The 24,952-nt window shown below is 40.3% G+C and overlaps 1 long non-coding RNA gene across 1 annotated transcript in view; it reads left to right on the plus strand.

Annotated features, from left to right (window-relative positions):
• The window catches only part of LOC145717866 (uncharacterized), a 483,779-nt gene that overhangs the window by 304,276 nt on the left and 154,551 nt on the right, over positions 1–24,952 (plus strand). Inside the window, exon 8 of the long non-coding RNA XR_014141354.1 lies at positions 20,319–20,435. This is a non-coding gene — a long non-coding RNA (uncharacterized LOC145717866). The remainder of the gene's footprint in view (positions 1–20,318; positions 20,436–24,952) is intronic.

The raw sequence follows: 24,952 nt of genomic DNA on the forward strand, positions 1-24,952 counted from the left end.
GTTAGCAATTCTGAAACCACATGAACACTAGGATTGAACAAATAATTATAGAATGGGGATCAGCTTACTGGGGCCCATGGGCCAAATCTAGCTCATTTTTGGATGGCCCGCAAACAACTTTTTTTTCAGTTATAAAGGGCAGAAAAAATCGAAGGAAAATAGTACTTCATGACACATGAGGGGCATCTCTGGCTCAGTCGGTAGAACATGAAACTCTTAATCTTGGGTCATGAGTTCTAGCCCCATGCTGGGTCTAGAGATTACTTAAAATTGAAATTCAAAGCTGAAGAGTTGTGGCAGAAACAGTGTGGCCCACAAATTCTAACATATTTACTATCTGGCCCCTTCACCTTTTGGTAAACATTTGTTAATCCTTGTGGTAGATAATGAGGTCCAGGTTTCTCACTGTTGGAGAAAGAAGTTATAAGTCAGTAAAGGGGGAAGATTAGAATCAACCTTGTGGTGCTGGATTAGACTCAGAGTCATCACTTTGAACTCATGTTTACTTTAATAAACATATAAACAGAAAGGTAGATATATGTGTATACATGAGTTAGTATATCTACATATATTTTCTATCTCTGGCCATTGTTTTAAGTGATCCTATCTCTCATTTCTACTGTCTGTATTAAATGTAAAATATGTTCGACTAACCTGAACAATTTAATTAACAAAATAAGCACAAAAATACATTAGACCTTTTTTTCAAAAGCAGATCTTTTTTAAAAGATTGATTTACTTATTTTAGAGAGAGAGAGAGAAATAGCACAAGCGGGCAGTGGGTGGGGAGGGGCAGAGGGAGAGGAAGAGAGTGAGAGAGAGAGAATCCACAAGCAGACTCCCGCTGAGTGCAGAGCCTGATACCAGGCTCAATCCCACCATCCTGAGATTGTGACCTGAACTGAAATCAAGAGTCAGATGCTTAACCAACTGAGCCACCCAGGTGCCCCTCAAAAGCAGATCTTGAAAGATTGTTCGTGTGAAAAGCAGAATCATTTTTACATAACATATTTCAAAAATCTGGAAAATAATTACCACTGCTAATAAAATGCTTGGCAATTTTCCAATAGGCCTAGATGAGATTCACACCTGCAGCATTCTTTACCTTTCCACATCAATCCATTGGTCAGGATGGTAAAGATATTAATCAGAGGTTCTGTATTATTTATTTGCTTATTCTTTTGTTGTATCTTATTGAACAGAGATTACCTAGTTCCTCCTTACTCCCCTACAAATAGTCTGAAGTAGAGAGAAATCTTTGATTTTGTTTCCTTATAAGCTTGCAGAAAGCAAAATATAGAAATTTTATACATGCTTATAAACTACGTATTTTTCCAAACAATGGAGATATGTGAAAAGAACAGTCAAGGAAGAGAAAATGTGTGCAAAGGAATACAAAACCTAATATATCAACATACCCATACATCTATCACCTCCCCACTTCTCCCATGAACTCATCCCCAAGCAGAAAAATTTTCGCTTCTCTCAACCTCTCTACTTTGATTTTTTTCATGTACAGAAATCATCCCTTTCGTGCGTATGTGAGCCCCCTGGAAGGCAAATTAATTCTTGGACATATCTGCAGACATATCATTCAGCGAATGAACAGTATTTTGTATAAATAGTAGAGATAGTATATGTCTGTGTGGCTCATCATAGAAAGAACGTTAAAATAAAGCATTTCCTACGATTATGCTTCTCCTTCTTAATATATGCTTTTCACATGTATTTACCTATTCAATGGGAAGTAAGGACCTGGAATCCTGCTTTCAGAGGCCAAATCTCCTTGCAGGAGTTCCTTGGCTAATCAGAATTTCAAAGAACACCTACAAAGCTTCTTCTCTTTGTTCTGTTCTCCTGAGGTGTTTTAACTGCTTATAGTCCTCCTCTACCCCACCCCCCTCACCAATAAATCTTAGATTATATCAGAAGACAGTAGAGGTTTTTACACAGATTTATTGATTGATTGATTGATTGATTGATTTTGATTTACCCCACAGAAGAAAAAGAAAAAAAGAAAAATCTTAATGGTAGCCAGTAGAGGTAGCAGCAAGTGCATAATGGAATTCTTTACCAATTTTATTAATTTACTCATTCAGTAAATATCTGTTGATTTCCACTCTGTGGTAGCTGTTATGGGGAATCAAGTAACAAAATAGACCTAGTCTCTGCCCTTGAAAGATTTATGACCTGTAGGGAGGAATACATTTTCCTCAAGTCTCTTAGGGTCCCTGGCTGTGTCTGAAAATTAAACTGACAAAGACAGATTAAAAGGAGAATAGCATACATGCTTACTTAATATAACTTTTACGTGACAGGCAAACCTTCCATAAGGTAATGAAGACCCAAAGAAACAGGCCTGTGTATTTTTTTGGCTAGTTTTGATGAAGGGTGGACAGTCATGGAGGACTGTGATAGGTTAAGGAGTATGCAAAAGTTAGCAAGAAACTTAGCATGGTCTGTTTGTTAGGACTTTTCTTGGCATCTCTTTGTCTTCAGTGGTAGGGATGCTTCTTTCCTCTCGGTATGGGGATGGCACATCGTACATGAAGATTTTGTGACCTGTTTCAGGGAAGAAGTACTAGGGAAGAAGGAGTTCATAGTGAGCTCCTGTTCCTGTCCATAGTGAGGTTCCTGCTTCTGCTGTTTTCTCACACTCCTTCAGCTTAAAATATTCAGTATGCCAAGGTGCTGTATTCTGAAGTAGCATGTTGTGAACCTCATCACCAATTTCCACAGTCTTAAATTGAAAATTACATATAATACTAATATGAAATATTTCATTTCAACAAATTTTATCAGCATGAATATAGTCAACAGCATTCTCTTCCTTTGGTCCAAATGTATACATATATCACTATCATTAACAAACACATCATTAGCCAAATACCTCACCATCTTTTCATCCCCCCAAATAGTAGGAAGAGGCAAAAAGCTTCAAAATTGTACTTTATCTAGAAATGTTGTCTGAAGTAATCATCATAATAAAATTCAGCTTTCCCAAGCCAAACCATCCTTACTATAAATAGGTGGTTGGGTAATATAGCAGGTCATTAAAAACAATGAAAAAATCTAAAGTTTAAAGTCCTTAAAAGTAATAAAGAACTGACATGTCAGAAATTGTGAAGCCAAATCTAAGTTAGACCAAATCAGAGGACTAGGAGAGCACTGAAGTTTCCATTGTTTTGAGGTCATTCTATATTGTTGTAGGGCTTGGGGAAAGAAATAAATCCCAGCATCTACCCATGTGTAAAAGTCTGATAAGAGACCTCTATTCCTTAAACTAGACATGTTTAATAAAGGCTGAATGAGAAGTATATTTGTCCCAGTCCCTTGACTCTAGAGTACTGGTGCTGAATAAAGAAGTTCCTAAAACATTTCCAAAAAGTTGTAAGCACGAGTCAGGCCTTTCATGGTTTACAACCTACATCATCTGGTGGGTCACAAAAGCTTCAAGCCAAGAATTTAGATTAACGTGGTTGAGGACTGATAATGTCATCATGTATTGAGCAGAAGTAGATGCAAATCCTTTCTGTATGAATCATATTCATGCTAGACATCAAAGAGCTCATGTAAACAATTTTCCAAAAACTGAGCAGCTGGTAATAAGTACAAAGATAGACAGAGCCAAACGCAAAAGAAACAAATTACAATGACTATCATTAGAAAAAATAGACCCCAGAAATTTATGCCCCCGTTAACCATGACTTAGATACTGAAATTATCAGAAACAAATTTCAAAAACACTATATAGAAAATGTTTAATAAAAGATAACCTTGAAATAATTTGCAGGGTACAGAAACCTATACAATATGGATAAGTATATTTAATAAAAATATAATAATTGAAAGTTAAATCTAAATAGATGGATTTATTAGTTAATTAAACCTAGGTGAACATAGAATTAGTGAAATGGTGGAGAAGTCAAAGAACATATTTCAGAATGAAGTAAAAAGAAAAGAAATGGAAAATAAAAGAGGGAGATTAGTGACATAAAAGATAAAATAAGAATATCTAATCAAGGTTCAAAGAGTTGAGGAGAGGTAATGAATTAGGCAGAGTTTATATTTGAAGAGATCATGCTTTTAATTTTCCAGAATGATGTAAATTCAATAATCTACAGAATAAAAAAGACCAGTAAATTCCAAATACAATATATAAAAAGAAATATATTGTGTATCTGTAAAATACCAAAATGACTAAAAATTTGAAAAAATCCAGGTCCAGGTGCCTTTAATGGGGAGTTGTAGCAAATAGTTAACAAAGAAATAATTTTCATCTTACACAAACTCTTCCCAGTCAAATGAGGAAACATACTCCCAAGTTATTTTATGAAGCCAGTATAACCTTGATATTGAATGGTGGCAGAATATGCTACCCCAAAATATTCTTCTTGGCATAAGGATTACTTCAAGCTGATTATTTTGGGAATCAGCAGACACAGGAGAAGCTCTGAAAACAGAGTAGAATTTACTCTTTTATAGAGGACACTTACATGTATAAGGGAAATCTCCATATGTAAGAGTATCTCCCTCTGTACTAGGAAGAGAAGGAGGACTCAATCAAGAAGAAACAGGTATTTCTTTTGTCCTTACGTGAAGATGGTATTTAAGTCTGAGTTCTTTTTTTAATTATTTTTAATTAACATATAATGTATTATTTGTTTCAGTGGTACAGGTTTGTGATTCATCAGTCTTAGACAACACCCAGTGCTCACCACAACACATACCCTCCCCAATGTTCGTCACCCAGTCACTCCATCCCCCCTCCCCTCCAGCAACCCTCATTTTGTTTCCTAAGATTAAGAGTCTGTTATGGCTTGCCTCCCTCTCTGATTTCATCTTGTTTCATTTTTTCCTCTCTTCCCCTGTGATCCTCTGCCTTATTTCTTAAATTCCACATATCAGTGAGATCATATGATAATTGTCTTTCTCTGATTGACTTATTTCGCTTAGCATAATACCCTCTAGTTCCATCCACGTCATTGCAAATGGCAAGATTTCTTTCTTTTTTTTGATGGCAGTGTAATATTCTATTGTATATGTATACCACATCTTTATCCATTCATTTGTCGATGGACATCTGGGTTTTTTCCATAGTTTAGCTATTGTGGACCTTGCTGCTATAAACATTGGGGTGCAGGTGCCCCTTCGGATCACTACATTTATATCTCTGGGGTAAATACCTTAAGTCTGAGTTCTAAGGCATCTCTGAGAGTTACTCATTTTTCCCTGGGTCTATCCCATGTATACATGAGGTAGACATGTTAATAAACTTCTGTTTGTTTTCCTCTTGCATATCTGCCTTTCATTACAGGGTTTCCAGTTGAGAAGTTAGAATGGTAGAGGGAAAATTATTTTTTCCTCCCTTACAATATTCAAAGCCACTCAAAGACAATATGAGAAGAGATAATTAAAGGTAAATCTCACTCATGAGTATAGATGCAAATTTGCTAAACAAGATACTAAACCCAATGCAACAGTATTTTAAAAGGATGATACATCCTGCTATATTAGCAGTATTCCAGGAGTACAAGGATGATAAAACATTAGAAAATCAATTTATGGGGCACCTGGGTGGCTCAGTGGGTTAAGCGTCTGCGTTCAGCTCAGGTCATGATCCCAGGGTCCTGAGATCAAGCCCTGCACTGGGCTCAGCTGCTCAGTCGGGAGCCTGCTTTTCCCTCTGCCTCTCCCCGCACTGGTGTGCACACACACACTCTCTCTCTCTCTTGCTCTTCCCCCTCTCTCAAATAAATAAAATCTTAAAAAAAAGAAAATCAATTTATGTAATCTACCACATGAACAGATAGATTATTAGAGTCTCTCTCTCACACACATTTAAATATATTTACATAAATTCTGTTGTATCCAGAAAATACTATTCAGAAATGAAAACGAAGGAAAAACAACTGTATCCAACTATCACAAACATAATGTTGAGCTAAAGAAGACAGTCACAAAAATTCTAATGATATGGGATTATTCATAAAAAGTTTCAAAAACAAGACAAAAGAAATTATATTGCATCAGAATGTATCCTTAAGTTAAAAAACTATAAAGAAAATTAAGGAAATCATTATCACAAATGTTAAGACCGTGGTGACTGCTAGAGGAAAGGAAAAAGAATACGATAAGGAAGAGCCACAGTGGGGTTCTTAGGTGCAGGCATAGTTGTATTATCTTTAACACAGGTGGTAAAAATGATAGAGCTCAGTTGTCCTGTTATTTTTACACAGGTGCTTAATAAATATTTTTTAATCTCTGGGTTGGTTTTTTAGGAACCATCCTTTACTTAAACTTCAATTATGCTAGGTACTTTATGAACATCATCTTTTGGGGCACCTGGGTGGCTCAGTCGGTTAAACATCTGTCTTCCACTCAGATCATGATCCCAGGGTCCTGCGATCGAGCCCCGCATTGAGCTCCCTGCTCTGCGGGGAGCCTGCTTCTCCCTCTGTCTCTGCTGCCACTCCCTCTGCTTGTGCTCGCCCTCTTTCAAATCAATCAATCAATCAATCTTTAAAAAATAAACATCATCTTGTAATTCCTTCTGAATACTTCATTTTACTCATAACAGTTTTTTCACTGTAGATGAGTTGACTGAAATCAGAATCAAAGACATTATAGGAATTCCTGAAGCTTTAATGCAACACTGTAACTAAACCCATGGACTATTTTTTTTTTTTCCTGGTGATAAAGAGCAAAGAAGAATCTTCCCAAGGTTCCTAGAAATACTTCTACTTGGCCAAATTATTTCAAAATATCAAGAAGCCCTATCAATGATATAATTCTATTCAGGCTTTGAAAACTAATATAATGGGCAAAGTGAAATAACTAGGCCTCACCTGGGAGAACATGCAACTCTTGATCTTCAAGGCTCACACTGGGCATAGAGCTTACTTAAAAAGAAGTGCGGGGGTGGGGGTCGCCTGGGTGGTGCAGTCAGTTAAGAGTCCCACTCTTGGTTTTGGCTCAGGTTGTGAGATTGAACCCTGAGTGGGGCTCTGTGCTCAGCGAGGAGTCTGCTTAAGACTCTACCTCTCTCCCTGCCCCTCCCCACCACTCTCTCTCTCTCTCTCTCTCAAATAAATAAATAAATCTTAAAAAAGTCGGGGGGGGATATCCAAGTAAGAATCAACCATAGATGAGTTATCTGTGATGGTAAAAATGTTTCTTATGCTTTCAAGTTTTCCTTGTCCTCTCCAGAATACCAGAAGAAAACACAGATGACTCAGATACCTTTTCTTGCCTCTCCATTTGCCTTTTCCTTTTCCTTTTGAATCCTTGATATCATCTTTGTCCTGCTTAGGCATTTTGAAGCCACCAATTTCATCCCTTGCCACAGCCCCTCGCCACCATGCCTGGAGGTTTATAATGCCGTGCAATTCCAAGTCATCCCATTCTACTTCCTTCCTGGTCTTTTCCTGTTCTATATGATCTTTAATCATGACCTGTTTGTATTCTCCTAGCGTCTTTGCAAGGTCTTGTAGGTGTGCTAAGTCAAAGACTTTGCAGCTTTGAGAGCATCTAGTTCATTCTGTTTCACTTCTGTGTCCCTATCGAATTTCTCCTTCCAGAACCCTAGCTTCGGGGCGCCTGGGTGGCTCAGTCGTTAAGCGTCTGCCGTCGGCTCAGGTCATGATCCCAGAGTCCTGGGATCGAGCCCTGCTCCGCAGGAAGCCTGCTTCTCCCTCTCCCACTCCCCCTGCTTGTGTTCCCCTCTCTCACTGTCTCTGTCTCTCTGTCAAATAAATAAATAACATCTTAAAAAAAAAAAAAAGAACCCTATCTTCTCCGCCAGTTTCTGCAACTCCTTTCTAAGGAACATTTCAATCTCCATATGAATCCAGTTCTCGTTTTTGGTTTTTAACCTTACTTTCTCAGTCTCAGTCCTATAAGAGTTCCTCTGTGTTGTTACGTTTGTTCTGGGTCTGAGAAATATTTGGCTCAGTGTTTCTCTTCAGGCAGCAGTTTTCCGTGCTGGTTTTGGCCTTTATCTCTTGCATCTGGTCCTTGAGGTGAGCAGTACATTCATTCTGACTCTCTACTTCAACTTGCCTTTTTTTTTTTTTATATTAAGTAGCTGTTTTAGAAGAGATTTTTATCTGTTTTTTGTTTGTTTTTGTTGTTGTTGTTGTTGTTTTTTCTGTTTTCCTCCAATTCTAGAGGCTGGAGAGTCCAAGATCAAGGCACCAGCTGATTCGGTGTCCGGTGAGGCTATCTTTCTGGTTCACAGTTTCCATGTTGCATCCTCACATGGTGAAAGGCTAGACTCTGTGTATGGCTTCTATATATCCTTAATTCCATTGCCCATCATTTTTCTTTCAAACAGTTAAATTAGGTAATCATTTCTTCCCTTCACTGCTTCTTCCCAAGGTGGTACCTTGTGGTAATGCCTACCAATAAGCATGTTGTTTCTCCTGCCACTGCTGTGCCCACAGAGTCTTTGCAGAGGTGGTCATGGCCAGCCCTCACTTCTAGTATCACTGAGCCCTGCTCTAATGGTGTCCTTCTGAGGTCACCCCGCCTCAGGGCCCTTGTTCTTGGATTGTGATTGGGAGGGTGTTTTCTGAACACCATGTATTTGACCTCCCTGGATGAATGAGATAGCTTTAGATAATCAGATTCTACATTAAAACAGAAGGAAAGAGCATCTAGGATGCATGGAAGAAATGAGCCCATAATGCCATGCCATTTGCCATTACCAGCAAAGGTACTGAAACTAACATGGTTGATGTCTTATCATACCAATGGCCTTAGACATTAACTCTTCATTCATTCTTTTATTAGAGCCTCCTCATGCTGGGGCTTAGGCATGAATTTTTGGAGGCTGGACTGGAGGAATGAGTCACAACTAGAGTAATTGATTTTTTTATTTTTATTTTTTTTTAGAATTTCTCTTTTCCCTCAGATACTGGCTACTGTCTTTGACCAAACTGCCCTTATGATTCTTCGTCCACATGAAAAATCTTTCCCAGGAGCCAAATTAACCTCTCACATAAGTAGATTTCTCTAACTGCTTCCTCAGGATTTCAGACAGACCCAAGCATGTAGAAATCCTCCAAAGAAAGGAGAAGCTGAAGACAAAGCCTGGGCTCATGTTGCCAAGTTATAGCAGTTTTACCTGGACACTGCAATGATCAGTTACAGTATTTGTCCCCCTTCTGGCTTATTCTCCCCAATTGTAGCAGCCCATAGGAAGGCTGCTGTGGAAAAAGAATCCTATTTCTTCTTCCGATTTTGTCAGGAATGAGTCAGTGGCAGGGAGACATGTATAAATATGGTATTATTAATTGGAATTCCTGAATACATAGTGAAAGGCTTAATAAATAGACTTAAAATTTTGTCTGATGTTTAAAATATTATATTGTCTAAAATAATGATTTCAGCAACTTCAGTTTTGTAGTCTTATGAAAAATACGGTTTGCCTTCAATGAAACCTATGTCACAAGCCAATCAGATTTCAAGTTAGGGAAGGCAACAATAGGTGTTGGTGAGGATGCAGAGAAAGGGGAACCCTCTGATACTGTTGGTGGGAACACAAACTGGTGCAGCCACTCTGGAAAACAGTATGGAGGTTTCTCCAAAAGTTAAAAATAGAACTACTCTAGGATCCAAGAATTGCACTATTAGGTATTTAACCAAAGGATACAAAAATACTGATCTGAAGGGATATATGTGCCCTGATGTTTATAGCAGCATTATCAACAATAACCAAACTATGGAAAGACCCCAAATGTCCCGATGGATGGCTGAGTAAGTCAGCCATCAAAAAGAATGAAATCTTGCTATTTGCAATGACCTGAATGGAGCTAGAGAGTATTAAAAATATGCTAAGGGAAATCAGTCAGTCAAAGAAAAATAAATACCATATGATTTCAGTCATATGTGGAATTTAAGAAACAAAACAAATGAACATGGGGGAAAAAAGAGAGAGGCAAATCAGGAAACAGACTCTTAACTATAGAAAACAAATAGGGTTAACTGGGTGGGAGGTGGGCGGCGGGGGTGGGGTTGGGGGGGATGGGTTAAATAGGTGATGGAGATTATGGAGGGCACTTGTGATGAGCACTGGGTGTTGTATGTAATTGATGAGCCATCAAATTCTATACCTGAAACTAATATTCCACTGTATGTTAACTAACTGGAATTTAAATAAAAATTTGGAGAAAGGAAAAAAAAAGAGAAGGCAAAAGCATGAGTCTGTGTTAGATCCATCTTGTGAGATTAGTGGGGACCGAGGACACTCATGTCCAAGCTGACATACTGTGACCCCGGAATCTGGGTTAGGCTTGGGGGCTGTAATACAGAAGGCTAAAGTAGGCCATCTAAGCTTGTGGAGAAGCTGAACCAAAAGCTGTGCTTTCTATCCTAATGAGACCAGTTTAAATGAGATCATCAAGTATATTAATGATCCCTTTCTTTGAACTTTTTTTTTTTTAGCTCTATTGAGGTATAATTGATATATAAAACATGCACATATTTAATGGACACATTTTGGTGAGTTTGGACATAAGCATACACCTGTGATACCATCACCACAATCAAGAATCTACACATTTCCGTCACCTCCAATTTTTTTGTTTTCGTGTGTGTGTTTTCCTTTTCAAATTTCTAAGCACTGTTCTTTCGATCCTGTGTGCCGTCTTTGGAGGCCTACCCTTGGGCTACTGGGTCTGCTCTTGTCACAACAGCAGAAAGTTGGAATTGCCAGGGAGTTCACATGCCCTCCACCCGCTCCCAACCCATTTCTGTCTGTTCGGGCTGCTATAAAAAATAGCAAAACACCACAGACTGGGTGGCTGATAAACAACGGAAATGTATTTGTCACAGTTCTGGAGACTAGAAGTCTGAGCGTTAGCATGTTAGCATGATTAAGTGATGGCCCTCTTCTGGGTTGTGGACTTCTTGTGTTTTTCCATGGTGGAAGGGGCCAGGGAGCTCTGTGGGGTCTCTTCTGTCAGGGCACTAATCCCATTCATGAGGGCTCTACCCTCATGAGCTAATCACCATTTCCCCCAACTTCCGGATACCACCACCTTGGAGATTAGGTTTTCAACCTGTAATTTTTGGGGGTCACAAACATTCAGACCAGAGCACTGGGCGACCTTTATCCAATGACTGATGGGTGCGGGAGTAAGAAAGAAAGCCCAGCTATTGCCCGAGAAACAGCACAACGTCTGAAGTGTAACTTCCTCAGGACCAGGTGGAGGTCAAGACCTGGCCTAAGACACATGTTTGCTTGCTTTCTTCCTCTCCCCTGTTTCTTCCCTTTGGCCAGGTTACCCTCAAAACCCATCCGTCATAAAACACTTGTATCAGAATCTTTACTGCAGGGTGTGCTTTTGGGTAACTGATGGTGACAGTTGACAGCCAATGTATTAGAAACCACTACTTCTACTCAAGAAGAAACTTCAAAGAGCCAGGTTCCTTTCTTTGAAATTCCTCTGCCCTAAATGAGAAAATAAATGGTATTCAAAAAAAAAAAAAAGTTGGATGGATGTTGAAATAAACAAATTGTATTTCATTTCATTGCACATATGTTCAGAGTTACTGAAAATCACATTTCATAACTTGATTAGTAGAGGAAGTAGAAGAGAAGTGAGACTCAGTGCCTGTCCATTAATAAATACATGTATACTAGTAACTTCTTGAAAACAATCAGCTTTGAATCAGGTTCAAATTGGCTGCTGCGGTGAGGGTGGGAATGAAATTCAATGTCTGAGCCAGTGTGCAAAATGTTCTGCTTTCAGTTTGAGTCATAAGGAAAAAAAAAAAAAAAAGCCTTTCCCTAACTTTCTTTTCTCCTCCCTTTTAGAGTTGGCTTAAAATCCAGAATACTGTGGTGTTAAATAAATTCATAGATTTACTGGTACCATTTCTGTTTATTATGTTTCAAACTTGATGAAACAACATTTGACATAAATTGACTTCATGTTTCAATGCACAGCAGGATTTGTTGTTGGTTCTGAATTAATGTTATTCTGTAGCATGCATTGTTGCCATCGAGAAGCCAAATCAGGGAATCAAAATGGCAACACTAATCAACTTGGAGGCTTTTTCAAATCTCATGTTTTGAAATCCCTATAAATTTGGAACATCTTCTGAATCTGAAAAAGTAACCAAACTCCTTCATTGGTTTTTGTTGGACACTTAGGACTGTACAAAGGACAGGAAAATTCCATGCTGAGAAATCTCTTTCCAGTGGCTATTTTGGGGATGTTTCTCCATCCATGGGCTCAAGGGTGCTCCCCTTTGCTGTGGGAACTGTTTCCTCTTAATCACAACATTGTTGTTTATACAGTGTTACTCCACCCCCTGCATAGAGTTGAAGGACCTGTATTCTCCAATCAGAATCTGTACTTGGAATAGGAACTAAGAGAATCTGGTGTCCATCTCTGCTGATCTCTTAGAAGAGATGTAAAACTTGGGACCAGAGTTACTCATGATTAGTGTGTTAGTTTCCTAGGGCCACCATTATAAAATATCCCAAACCGAGAAGCTTTAAACACCATAAATTTATTCTCTCATATTCTGGAGCCAGAAGCCTGAAATCAAGGCTGTGTTCTCTTTGGCAGTTCTAGGGGATAATTCTTCTTTGCCTTTTCTAGCTTCTTGTGTTTGCTGCAATCCTTAGCATTTTTTGGCTGGTAGGTACCTCAGTCAAGTCACATGGCCATCTTCTCCCTGTGTCTTCCTTCTGCATGTCCGTCTGTGTCCGAATGTCCCCCTTTTCCGTGGAGACTGGTCATATTGGATGAGGGCCCACCCTAATGACCTCATCTTAACTAATTACATCTGCAGTGACCTTATTTCCAACATATCTTTTTGGGGGGACACCATATAATGTATAATAGTTGGGTCCCCCTGAAGCAGACCCTGAGATGAAGATATATCTGCAAATAAATCATTAGATAAGTGTTCACAGGAAAAATCAGTCAGGGACTAAGGGAAACAGGGTTGGAAAAGGGAAAACCAAAAGTCCCACAGAGGGTAGGGGAACTCAGTCTTATTCCACAGTAAAACCTGTGAATATAAAGTAAACCTTGGAGTTTTCCCGATTAGAGGCAAGGAAGCAGGGCATTCAGATGCCTTCAGACATTACCACTGTCTAAGGGCTACCCTAGGGGCGCCTGGGTAGCTCAGTCAGTTAAGCGTCTGCCTTCGGCTCAGGTCATGATCTCAGGGTCCTGGGATCAAGTTCGACATTGGGATCCCTGCTCAGCGGGGAATCTGCTTCTCCCTCTCCCTTTCCCGCTCCCCCCTGCTTGTGCTCTGTCTCTCTCTCTCTGCCAAATAAATAAAATCCTAAAATATATATATACTTCAAAAAAAGGGGGGCTACCCTAGAGGTGAAGGAATGTAAATTCCAGGCACTTCCATTTCTGCTACATCCTGCAAATGACTCCAGGACTGCCTCACTTGTCCCCTAAACGGGTCGCAGGTGCTAACTTTTGGAAGGCAAAGTATACCAAAGCTAAGGGATCCACAAAAAGGACAAAAGGGGATTGATGGAGGTCTGGGTGGAACACTGACATCGGCTACAGGGGGCATGGCCACTTCCCAGCATATGATCTGAGTAAAAGGCCAGTCTTCAGGGACAGAATAAGGAAGCCAGCCCAAGAAAGAAGACCCAGACACAGAGCCTTTCCTGGGTACTTGCTGGCTCTCCTTCCCAACTATAATCTCTTTCTGAGGCCCTGCTATAGTCTTCCCAATTAATTCCACAGTATTCTCCTGTATTACAGCAATAAATTCCTGTACTCTTCTGCTGCTGCTTCCTAATATCGTTACAATTGTTTCTGTGACTTGCCAGCATACAACCAAACCACCAAGTATGGTGCTCTTCTCGAAATGTTTTGGATGCAGTCCTGATTGGAGGATTCTTCGGGTTTAACAGGAGATCTTTTTGAATAAATATCCAGTCTTAAAAGACTGGTTATAAGAGGGGCACCTGGGTGGCTCAGTCATTAAGCGTCTGCCTTCGGCTCAGGTCATGATCCTAGGGTCCTGGGATCAAGCCCCACATCGGGCTCCCCGCTCAGCGGGAATCCTGCTTCTCCCTCTCCCCCTGCTTGTGTTCCCTCTGTCACTGTCTCTCTCTCTCTCTGTCAAAATAAATAAATAAAATCTTAAAAAAAAAAAAGACCGATTATAAGATTTCTTATAAGATTAGGGGCACCTAGGTGGCGCAATCAGTTGAGCTTCCGACTCCTGGTTTTGGCTCAGTTCGTGATCTCCGGGTCCTGGGATCATCCGGCCCCTCGTCGGACTCTGCGCTCAGTGTGGAGTCTGCTTGAGATTCTTTCCTTCTGCACCTGCCCCTCCCACTTGTGCACGCTCTCTCTCAAATAAATAAATAAATAAATAAATCTTTAAAAAAGATTTCTTATAAGATTGATTACCCAAATGTCCCAAACTCAGCTCATCATTCTTCCCTGGAATTTTTTCCTTTCTCTGGATGATGCCGCTATTCATTCATTCAGTTACCCAAGCTAACAGCTATGAGTGATCTCTACTGCCCACATCCTGTCATATCCCAAGTCCTGTGGAATCATCTCTGCAACATGTCAGAAACCTGCATCCTCTCCATTTTCACTACTGTCCCCCTGTTTCAAAACCTCTTCAGTTATATATATATATATTTATATATATATATATTATTATTCCAGCAGGTTTCAACCAGTTTTTCTGCCTCCCATCTGTCCTAATTTATTCTGCACAGTACTACTGTTTATCTTTACGCATGCACACACCTGTTCATTTCTCAACTATTTACTGAGACCCATATTTCAAGAAGAAGTGGAAAATACAAATATGAATGTGATATTGATAACAGTGACATATATTATTGTGCCTGGCACTGTTTTAAGTGCTTTACATGTGTTATCATTAAATTCTCATAAAAAAATATGAACAGGTACAATTTGTACCTATACTTCAGAAGCTAAAATGAAAAAAACAGGCATGGAAAAGAGAAGTGATTTATTTAGCCTGCAACTACTCTCATAAGGGGTTTGGTGTGAGAATTAAGCCCTAGAGAAAAAGGTTTGAATGAGTGTTTTCTCATTTCTTCCAAAGAGAACATGTAGCTAGCACCATTCTAGGTACATAGGAGAGAAATTCATGTGTTGCATCCAGTGATTGCTTTGGGGCATTAGGGTTTAATTCTCAGGTGATTGCTTTGGGGCATTAGGGTTTAATTCTCAGGTGAAACCCCATTAAAAAAAGAAATCCTATTGTGATCATCATTTTGCAATATACACGAATATCCATCATTATGTTGTACACCGAAACTAATATAACGTTGTATATCAGTTATATTTCAACTGAAAAGAAAATGAGAGAGAAGTCAGGTTACAGGGTTGGCAGAGTTTGGATCCAGTATTGGATCTCAGTCTGTTGACCCTAGTGCCCATGTTCTCAGCCACTATGGATTGCTAAGACATGCTCTCATGGACAGTTTTCCTTGTCACAGCTGTCCAATATTCAACCTTTTCCTATTGTTGGTATAAGGGGAAGAGAACGAATTTTTCTCCTATCTTTCTGGGCTCTTGGCTGAGACTCTGTACCCTGCTAATAAAAAATTCACAGGAGAAAAACGTAAGTTTAATAACGTGTATCCTTCCTGTATACATGGGAGAGACCCAGGAACTGCATAACTCCCTGAAATGGCTCAAGCCACCACCTTCTATCTCCAGCTAAAGAGAAAGAAGATGTGTGTGGTGTGTGTGTGTGTGTGTGTGTGTGTCTGTTGGGGGTCAGTTATGGAAGGTTATCAAGCAGAGCACACTAAACAAGGGTAAGATTGTTATGCAGATTTAAATTGTTGCCTTTTCCATTGGGAAGAGTTTCTAGAGATTTAGAGTCCTCTCCCTTTTCTTGGTACGGAGAAAAAGACACCCTTACAAAGGGAGTTCCCCTTACAAAAGGATCACTTCTAGTCAGTTTTCAGAGCTTCTCCTGTGTCTGTTGTTTCTTAAAAATAACCGGTTCAAGATAATCCTAATGCCAAGGAGGCATATTTTGGGGTGTTATATTCTACTTCCCCTTCATTGGGAATCCCATATTTCACGCAGAGCTTCGCCTCCCATCAGGGAACATGAAATATTCTTTTTGTCTCTGCCCCAAGGTAGCCAGGCATAAACCCATAACCCAGATTCCATCATGAGGTTGTGCACCCACACCCAGGACTTTAAGACTAGAGAGAGTAACTCAGCAACACAAGGGAAAGTTAGGGTATCCTCCCCATTACTGAGACCATGTTACCAAGTGTCTAGCATCAGTGCTATCCACTGATTCAAAACATGGATTTATGCTTACATTTGTAAATAGGGGTTTACCTCACCTTAAGATTGGTTAAAAAAAAGTTAGTCACAACACCTGTGAAAGAACAGGAAGGCAGACTTTATTCAGAACCACCACGATTGGTGTAGGAACCACTGCAAAGGGGTTTTGCAGTGGGGGAGAGAGATAGGACTCAACTCCAAATACATAAATGAAAAATGGGAATTTTTAGCCGAGGAGCAGAGTGGGGGTCCATTGATGGAAAAATTAGTGAAAGGAAACATCAGAGGTAAGGGGGGTGGATTTTCTGGCTAAAGTGACCCAACAGAATTTTTCCTGGAGGCAGGCCAGGTTGATTGGACATCACCTAGGGGATGGTGGAGGATGAAGAATGTGGTTAGAACTTGAAAGTGATTAGGTATCAAGGGCTGGTGATTCTGGCTAAACTGGCTTAACAGGACCCTTGCTAGAAGTAGACAGTGCAAAGATGAACATGGAGGCCCAAAAGTCAGGACCTAGTTGAAAAGACGGTTCGGAGGAGCCTGATTAACAGACGTTACAGAGTTCATGCACATATTATAAAATATGAAGTGAACCACTGTTTCTAGTTTACCATTATTATTACACGTTGGCTTTCTAAAGATAGGGCTGATTTCTGAACATGTGCCTCATGGAGTTGTAAGGATTAAATTTATATCTCTATGTGGATGTATATAGAAATACATTTTATGGTATGGTGAACCACTATCTCCAATAGTAGGCATAAATCCATATCTCATATAGATAGTATTTTATATATATAATGTATACTGTGTACCCTAAAGATACAGATCTATTAGCAGGGATTATATGCTCTTTTTTTTTTTTAAAGATTTTATTTATTTATTTGAGAGAGAGAGAGAATGAGAGAGAACACATGAGAGGGGGGAGGGTCAGAGGGAGAAGCAGACTCCCTGCCGAGCAGGGAGCCCGATGCGGGACTCGATCCTGGGACTCCAGGATCATGACCTGAGCCGAAGGCAGTCGCTTAACCGACTGAGCCACCCAGGCGCCCTATATGCTCTTTTTTTTAATGGATATAGCAGTGGTCTTCAAACTTTTTTGATCAACACCCTAAATGCGTTGTTTAAAATCCCTTCTGCTTTCTTCTTGGGTTTTGTTAATTTTTTTTTAAACTTTATTTATTTAAATAAGTAATCTCTACACCCAATGTGGGGCTCAAGCTCACTACGCTGAGATAAGAGTCACGTGCTCTTCTGTCTGAGTGGAAGGGTCCCCTCTTCTTGGGTTTTAAATATTTCATTATGTTTAAACATTTCATGTCTTTGGAGTTTATTTTGGCTAGTGGAGTGAGGGATCGTTCCCTCCATTACCCCCTATCAGCTTATTTTCCAGTGACCAACCTGTGCTGTGAATAATCTATCTGGGGCCCAATGACATAAAACTTATCTTCAAAATGTGATGCGGGACTTGTGTTATGGACTGTTGGCTGAAGAATTGTGTGTGAAGGACACATGAGGCTTCAGCCTGCTTGGATTTAAATCCAGAATGTCAGAAGGGGTTTTCGTGGATTGTGTGGCTCAGGCTAACAAGATTGGCCCAGTGGTCTTGCAGTAAAGCCCCCTGTGCCACAGGCCTCTTGAGCGTGACTTGGCATTTGGTCTTCTCCTGCTAATGATGAGCTACAAGTTGGTTGCCTCCTGAAGGAGAGTGAAATATACCATCCTGAAATATACCTCTTTGGCATATTGATTTTTTGAAGCTCGTTATTTTTAAGAAACTGCAGACACAGGTGAAATTCTGAAAAGTGAGAAATTACCCTTTTGTAAGAAACATTTGTATGTATAAGAGAAATCTCCATTTGTAAGTGTATCTCCCTTGCTGGACTAGCAAAAGAAGGGTGGCTAAACCTTGAGGAACTCTTAGCAATGGGGAAGGCAAAGACCTAAATCTTCATGACAACCGTACCCTTGTTACTGTGCTTTGCCTGGTAACCTCTCATAAGGTATACCCCACCTCCAACATCTTCTTTTGTCTTTCACTGAAGATGGTATTTAGGGCCATTTCAGGGAGTTACTCCATTTTCCTGGGTCTCTCCCATGCGTACAGGAGGCATACGTGTTACTAAACTTCCGTCCATTTTTTCCCTGTATGTCTGTCTGGGTTTTTTTAAGATTTTATTTATTTATTTGACAGAGAGAGACACAGCGAGAGAGGGAACACAAGCAGGGGGAGTGGCAGAGGGAGAAGCAGGCTTCCCGCGAAGCAGGGAGCCCGATGCGGGGCTCGATCCCAGGACCCTGGGATCATGACCTGAGCCAAAGGCAGAGGCTCAGTGGCTGAGCCACCCAGGTGCCCCTGTATGTCTGTCTTATATTAATTTAATTAATAGACCAGCCAAAGAACCTTGAAGGGAAGAATGAAAAAAACTTTTCCACTGCTACATTTCCTCCTCCCCCCTCCCCCCACCTTGCTGCCACACTGACTGCCTGTTTCTAGAAGATGGTTTGATCAGGGCTGCCTGCCCTGCCACTCTATGTCAGACAGTAGCTCTAAGGAGTCTATATGTTGCAGGATTTCTTTTCCTTCAGTGCCCACGGTTCTTGGTCACACTGCTCCAAAGAATGAAGAGGTAGACCAGATGAAGAGTGGTGGGCAGCAAAGCAAAGTTTATTGAGTGGTAGTACGAAGCTCCCAAAGAGGGAGGGGACCCGAGAGGGTTGCCATTTTGATGTTTAAATCTAGGAGTTTTTATGAGATTGTTGGTGGGGTGTTTTAATTTGACTAACCCTCCTTGTGCCTGTCATCCAATCAGCTTTTTGTCCATGTGCTCATCTACCTATCAAGTAGTTGTTTACATGGGAGAGGGTGAAGGGCTCCTTCCAGGGTGGTATAGAATAACAGAATGGGGTCCTTTTCCTTTTCCTTTTAAGGGCAGTTTCCTCTTAAGACGGGGGCCCCTGGCCCTTGCCTTCCTTTCTTCAAACTGCCCTCCATTATCCCCTACCTCAGCCCAGCCCTGCACTAAACTTGCTCTGTTAAACAGGGGATTCTTATGCTACTTATTTTTGAAAAGCTTTGTGCTCTACTCAGATTCCAGAGTTCACACTGTAATTCTGATAATTAGTAGCTGTGTGATAATTAGGGGCCAAGGCCAGGCTGCCCCAAGATGGGCCACTTTGGCATGAAGATTATTTTGAGTTAAAAAGCAATCACAACCCAGCAGATCCAGGAAAAGCTCTGTAGGGGCCAAGGGCAGGCTGCCTCAAAATGTGCCACTTTGGCATATTGATTATTTTAAATAAAAGTTACTTAAGAGACAGCCTGTGTAGCAAGGACATTCAGGCCCTCTCTGCCCCTCTGAAAGCAAGAAATAAACCTCCCATGTAAAAGGTACCCTCCTTGTACCAGAAAGTAAAGAAAAATCCTTATCACCAGAGATAGGAAATTTAAAGCCCAGAAAACTGTATACACAACCCTTGTAATATTTTACTAATTTACTACCCCAGTCCAAATTCTGTTTAGAATTCATCACTCATTGAAGCTCCCAAAGTTCAGTTTTCTTTTCTTTTCTTTTTTTTTTTTTTTGTCCACCAGTTCCTTGCAGATTGATTATCTCTTTGTCTAAAAAGTATAAAAACTCCCTTGGTCATTTCTTTAGGTCTCCATTCTATGACTGGGCCCCCATGCACATGTAATAAAACTTTTGTTTTTTTCCTCCTCTTAATCTGTTTTATGTCAATTGAATTCTTAGACCAGCTGGAAGACCTTGAGGTTAGAGAAGAATTTTTTCTTCCCTTGAAGCTCTTTACCTCCCCCTCAGTTGCGTGGAAGAATTTAGGTAGAGGACCTGCCCCCGGAAAAGAGCTTTCACCATAGATAACTACGTTATGATGGAAGTTATGTAGTGTGGACTGGGAGGAACCTATCAAGGCCTGTTTGATCAAAGTCCTCTCTGTGTCCCATTTTTTGAGTGACCTGCCAAATATTTGTTTACCAAACATAGACTCTTTTTCATTCTTCTTCAGAGTTGTACTTCTTCCTTTTGAAGTCCCAGGCCCCCACCCGCTTCTTACTTCATGATGACTTACAGACCTCATTTTGCCTGACTGTCTTTGGAGTTTCCATGTCTTTGTGGATTCCCCGTATGTACACTCTTTAATTTGATTTTCTCCTGTTAATCTGTTTCATATCAATTTGATTCTTAGTCTGGCTAGAAGGACCTGGAAGGGGACAGAAATTTTTGCTCCCCAACGGTGATCTTGAGTGAATTACTTACTTTCTCTGTGCCTCTGTTTCATTGTTTGTAAATGGGGATAATAAAAGTACCTACCTCACAGGGCCATTAGGATTAAATTAGTTAATACTTAGAACATTTCTTGGTATATAGTACATCCTTTGTAGTTATTACCAATTACTCCCCAATATCTGCAGAATTTTAGGTCTGTCCTGGCATTCACCTCTGTTGAGGTTAGGATTACACTGCATTTGGCTGATAGTCTTTCAGGTTATAGTTTGTTATTATGGCTATTTCTTGATTTCGTTTGAAATGCAATTTCCTCCCATTTTACATATTCTTTGGGTGATGGTGGGGGTTGATTTCATATGGGAAGAAATATCTCTTCACGGTTTTTCAATATAAGATAAAGAGATCATTCTACACATATGTAATGTATCCCTGATCATTTCTGTCATTAAAATAAGAAGATACATATTCTTTCTCTGTGCTTCGGTTGTATTTGATATTTACTTGGATAAAGAACACATTTACTTGGTAAAGAACACATCTATCCAGAAAGAATTCAGAGACTTTGAAGTGGTTTTTTTTGTTGTTGTTGTTGTTGTTGTTTTCACTTGTGTTTTGTTATCTTAAAAATCCCTAGCCATTTATCTGATAGAAATGCTATCCCATTTGATGGGTGGAGGGTGTGATAAAATTACCTTTAAATAAATAACTGGAAAATAACAGGTACAGTTCAATTTGGGTACATTTCAAAATCCCTTTCTCCAGCAATTACACAAAGTTACAGAAATCTATAGGCAACAGACATTTATTTTTATTTTCTTAATTTTATTTTGTGTAAATACAGCCATTGTGCTCTCCGTGAACTTCCCTTTAAATTATGTTGTGTTTCTCCATTGACTCTCTAAAGTAGGGTTGTATTTCCCACTTGGGTCACATGGAGGTGTTGTGTGGACCAAATCAGATAATGTATGTAAAGCAATGAGAGCCCCAAAGGTGCCTGGCATGCCATAAGCTCTCAATGAATGCTTGCTATTTTTCTTAGCCTCTCTAGCCCTGCAGGAGGAAAAGTATCCCATGAGAATAAGCATTGAGCTGGGGTCATTTCCATTGCACACAGAGCTCCTTTCCAGATCCCCTTCTCCATTTGCAGACACCTGCAAGGAAACTCCACAAGGTTGCAAAGGCCTCCTTTTGGGGCCCTTTTTCTAAATTAAATTTTGTGGCTCATCCCAGCTTCTTTCTCTTACTTGATTTAGATTTAAAAACCCTTGGTGAGGGACCGCTGGGTGGCTCAGTTGGTTAAGCGTCTGCCCTTGGCTCAGCTCCTGATCCTGGGATTGAGCCCTGCTTCCTGTTCCCTGCTCAGTGGGGAGTCTGCTTCTCCCTCTGCCCCCCTCCCCCGCTACTTGTGCTCTAGCTCTCAGACACACACTCTCTCTCTCAAATAAATAAATAAAATCTTTAAAAAAAAAAAAACCCTTGGCGAAATCGCCTTCCAACTATACTTGAAATGCAGGGTGCAGACTGCTTCTCTGGTCCTGTAGTAACTGATGCTTTTGGAGGCTAAAATGCAGCAGTGCAGTGGTGTATTTGAACTTGCTGACTGTCTGTGGGAAGAGCCTCCATTTCTGATGATTTTATCTAGACCTCATGTCTAGAGTCAGGACGCACCAGCCCTAATGGTTGAAAGGCACAGCACTGAACCTGGTCAGGCCTGTTTGAGGTTTTTGGTAGCTATGTGACCAAGATGAGGTACCTAAAAGCTCAGTGCCTTAACTTCTTCATCTGAGAAGTGGGGACAACAATAATTCCTACCTCATTCCTTCCTGAAGGTGAGGGTTACATGAGATATATATTTTTTAAAGATTTATTTGTTTATTTTGGGGGGATATGGAGGGAGAAAGAGCTCACACAAGTGGGGGGAGGGGCAGAGGGAGTGAGAGAATCTCAAGAAGACTCAGTGCTGAGGGCGGAGCCTGACCTGGGGCTCGATCTCATGAGCCATGAGATCATGACCTGAGCTGAAATCAGGAGTTGGACACTTAACCGACTGAGCCACCTAGGCGCCCTGGTGCAATGTTTTTAAGCATGTGAGACATGTGTCCACCTACATCAACATCACACAGCAAATGGGACTAAGAATTAAGATCGCCTGTGTCAACATGACTTATTTTTCCAGGATAATCTCACCCAGGAAATGTAAGAGTATAAAACGATAAATAGCTTCCCTCTTTGCTTCAGGACATTCCTGTAAGGGAAGTTTACTTTACTCTCCTAGGAAGCAATTCATTTACCAAACAACAGTGTACTTGCCAAGGCTTGCTCTGAGATCATTTGTCTACCACTAAATACTAAGATATTATGTTAAAACCTTGCCCAATTAGGCCACCACTGAAAGTCATACTTTAAATTAGACCCTGGGGTACCTGGTTGGCTCAGATGGTTAAGTGTCCAACTCTTGATTTTGGTTCAGGTCATAATCTTGGGGTCATGAGATCAAGCCCTATGTCAAGCTCTGCACTCAGCAAGGAGTCTGCCTGAGATTCTTTCTCTCATCTCCCTCTGCCCTCCCCCACCCCTGCTCATGCTCTCTAAATAAATAAATAAATGAATAAATAAAATCTTGAAGAATAAATAAACTAACTATCCCTCTTTTGCCCTTCTTATTCTGATCTGACCCTTGGTCCCTGTCTGACCTCTTCTTATATTGCACCCCACTCATCTTCACTCAATGCCAGCCATATCAATGTCCTTGCCATTGTTCAAATGGTCTAGGTATATTCCCACTACTGGGTTTTAAATTTGTTCTTCCCTACAAATATCCATTTGACTCATTTTCTTGTTTCCTTCAAGTCTTTGTTCAAATGTCCCATTATCAGAGTGATTTTCCTAACTACTTCATATAAAATCCACCTGCCCAGTGCTGGCTGGCCCCGGTTTTTTTCCTCCAGAGGATTCATCATAACTTACCATATTGTTCCTATTTGTGTGTGTGTGTGCGTGCATGTATGTCTTCCTGCCACCAGAATGTAAGCATCATGAGAAAAGCAACTTTATTTTTATTTGTTCTTATATCCTTAATGCTTAAATGGTGCCTGAATCATAGTGAGACCTATTATTAATAATAATAATATTTATTATTAATATATTGAGGTCTCACTATGATAAATATTTTTGAAATAAAGGGATAAAATGAATGAGAAGTGAAAGTATAAGGAGACTGAGTCTCAGTTGCTGACACTTTATAGAAACAGCCATTTCATCTAGACTGAAATGGCCTGAGGATGTCTCTGGCATGAACCAGACAATTAAGTCATGTTGTCCAAAACTGATCATGTCCATTTCTTGCTTATAACCCTTGAATGGTTTCCTACTCATCAGGAGTTGGCAAACTAAAGCCCATGGGCCAAATCCATTCCAGTGCCTGTTTTTGTGAATAAAGTTTTATTGGAACAGAGCCATACTCATTCATTTATGTATTGTCTATGGCTGCTTTCCTGCTACAGCAGTATAGTTGAATAGTGCAACAAGCCATATGGCCCACAAAGCCTAAAATATTTATGATACGATCCTCTATAAAAACAGTTTTATGGGGTGCCTGGGTGGCTCAGTCGGTTAAGCGGACGACTCTTGGTTTCAGCTCAGGTTGTGATATCCTGGGTCCTGGGATTGAGCCCTGCGTCAGGCTCTGCACTCAGCAGGGAGTCTGCTTCGGGATTCTCTCTCTCCCTCTGCCAGCTCCCAGCTCTTTTAAGATAAATAAATCTTAAAAAAAATAAAAACAGTTTTATGACCTTTGCTATAGGCTAAGAAGAAGTACAGTGTTCTTCAGACCTGTGTCTTACTTAGAAAAGCAGTGTGGGATTTGGCTAAGAGTTTGGAATCACATAGGTTAAAATGCCCACTCTGCCAGTTATTAGCTGTGGGAACTTGGGTGAGTTACTCAACCTTTCCAAGCCTCGGTTTTCTCATCTGAAAAATGGACATAATAGTGGCGCTTACCTCGGTTGTTGTTAGAATTCAATTGCTGTCTGTAAGTATGATTCTTGCCACAGAGCTTGGCATATGGCGGGCATGTACGCAATTTAGGCTATGATTTTTATAGCTAACTCTCCAACAACTTCATGTCTTATGCTTCATTTATTATTAACACTCAACTGCTGAGTGTTCCTGTACACTTCAAGTTGCTTTCTGCTTCCGTAATTTGCCTACTGCCTTCGTTTGCCTGGAACATTTCACTGGAATTTTAATTACCTTTGTAGACCTCCACTAAGGTTCCTTCTCCTGTCAGAAGACTTCCTCGAAAGCCATGGGTAGATTCATTGGTCCACTGTGGTCTCATAGTACCCTTGCAATTAGTGCCCACTCTTAAGACTCAACACATCAAATTGAAATAATGTAAGTCTCTGTCTCCCA

The sequence above is a fragment of the Leptonychotes weddellii genome, chromosome X, assembly GCF_054177405.1.
Source record: "Leptonychotes weddellii isolate Sample4059 chromosome X, ASM5417740v2, whole genome shotgun sequence".
In the NCBI taxonomy this organism is placed as follows: Eukaryota; Metazoa; Chordata; class Mammalia; order Carnivora; family Phocidae; genus Leptonychotes; species Leptonychotes weddellii.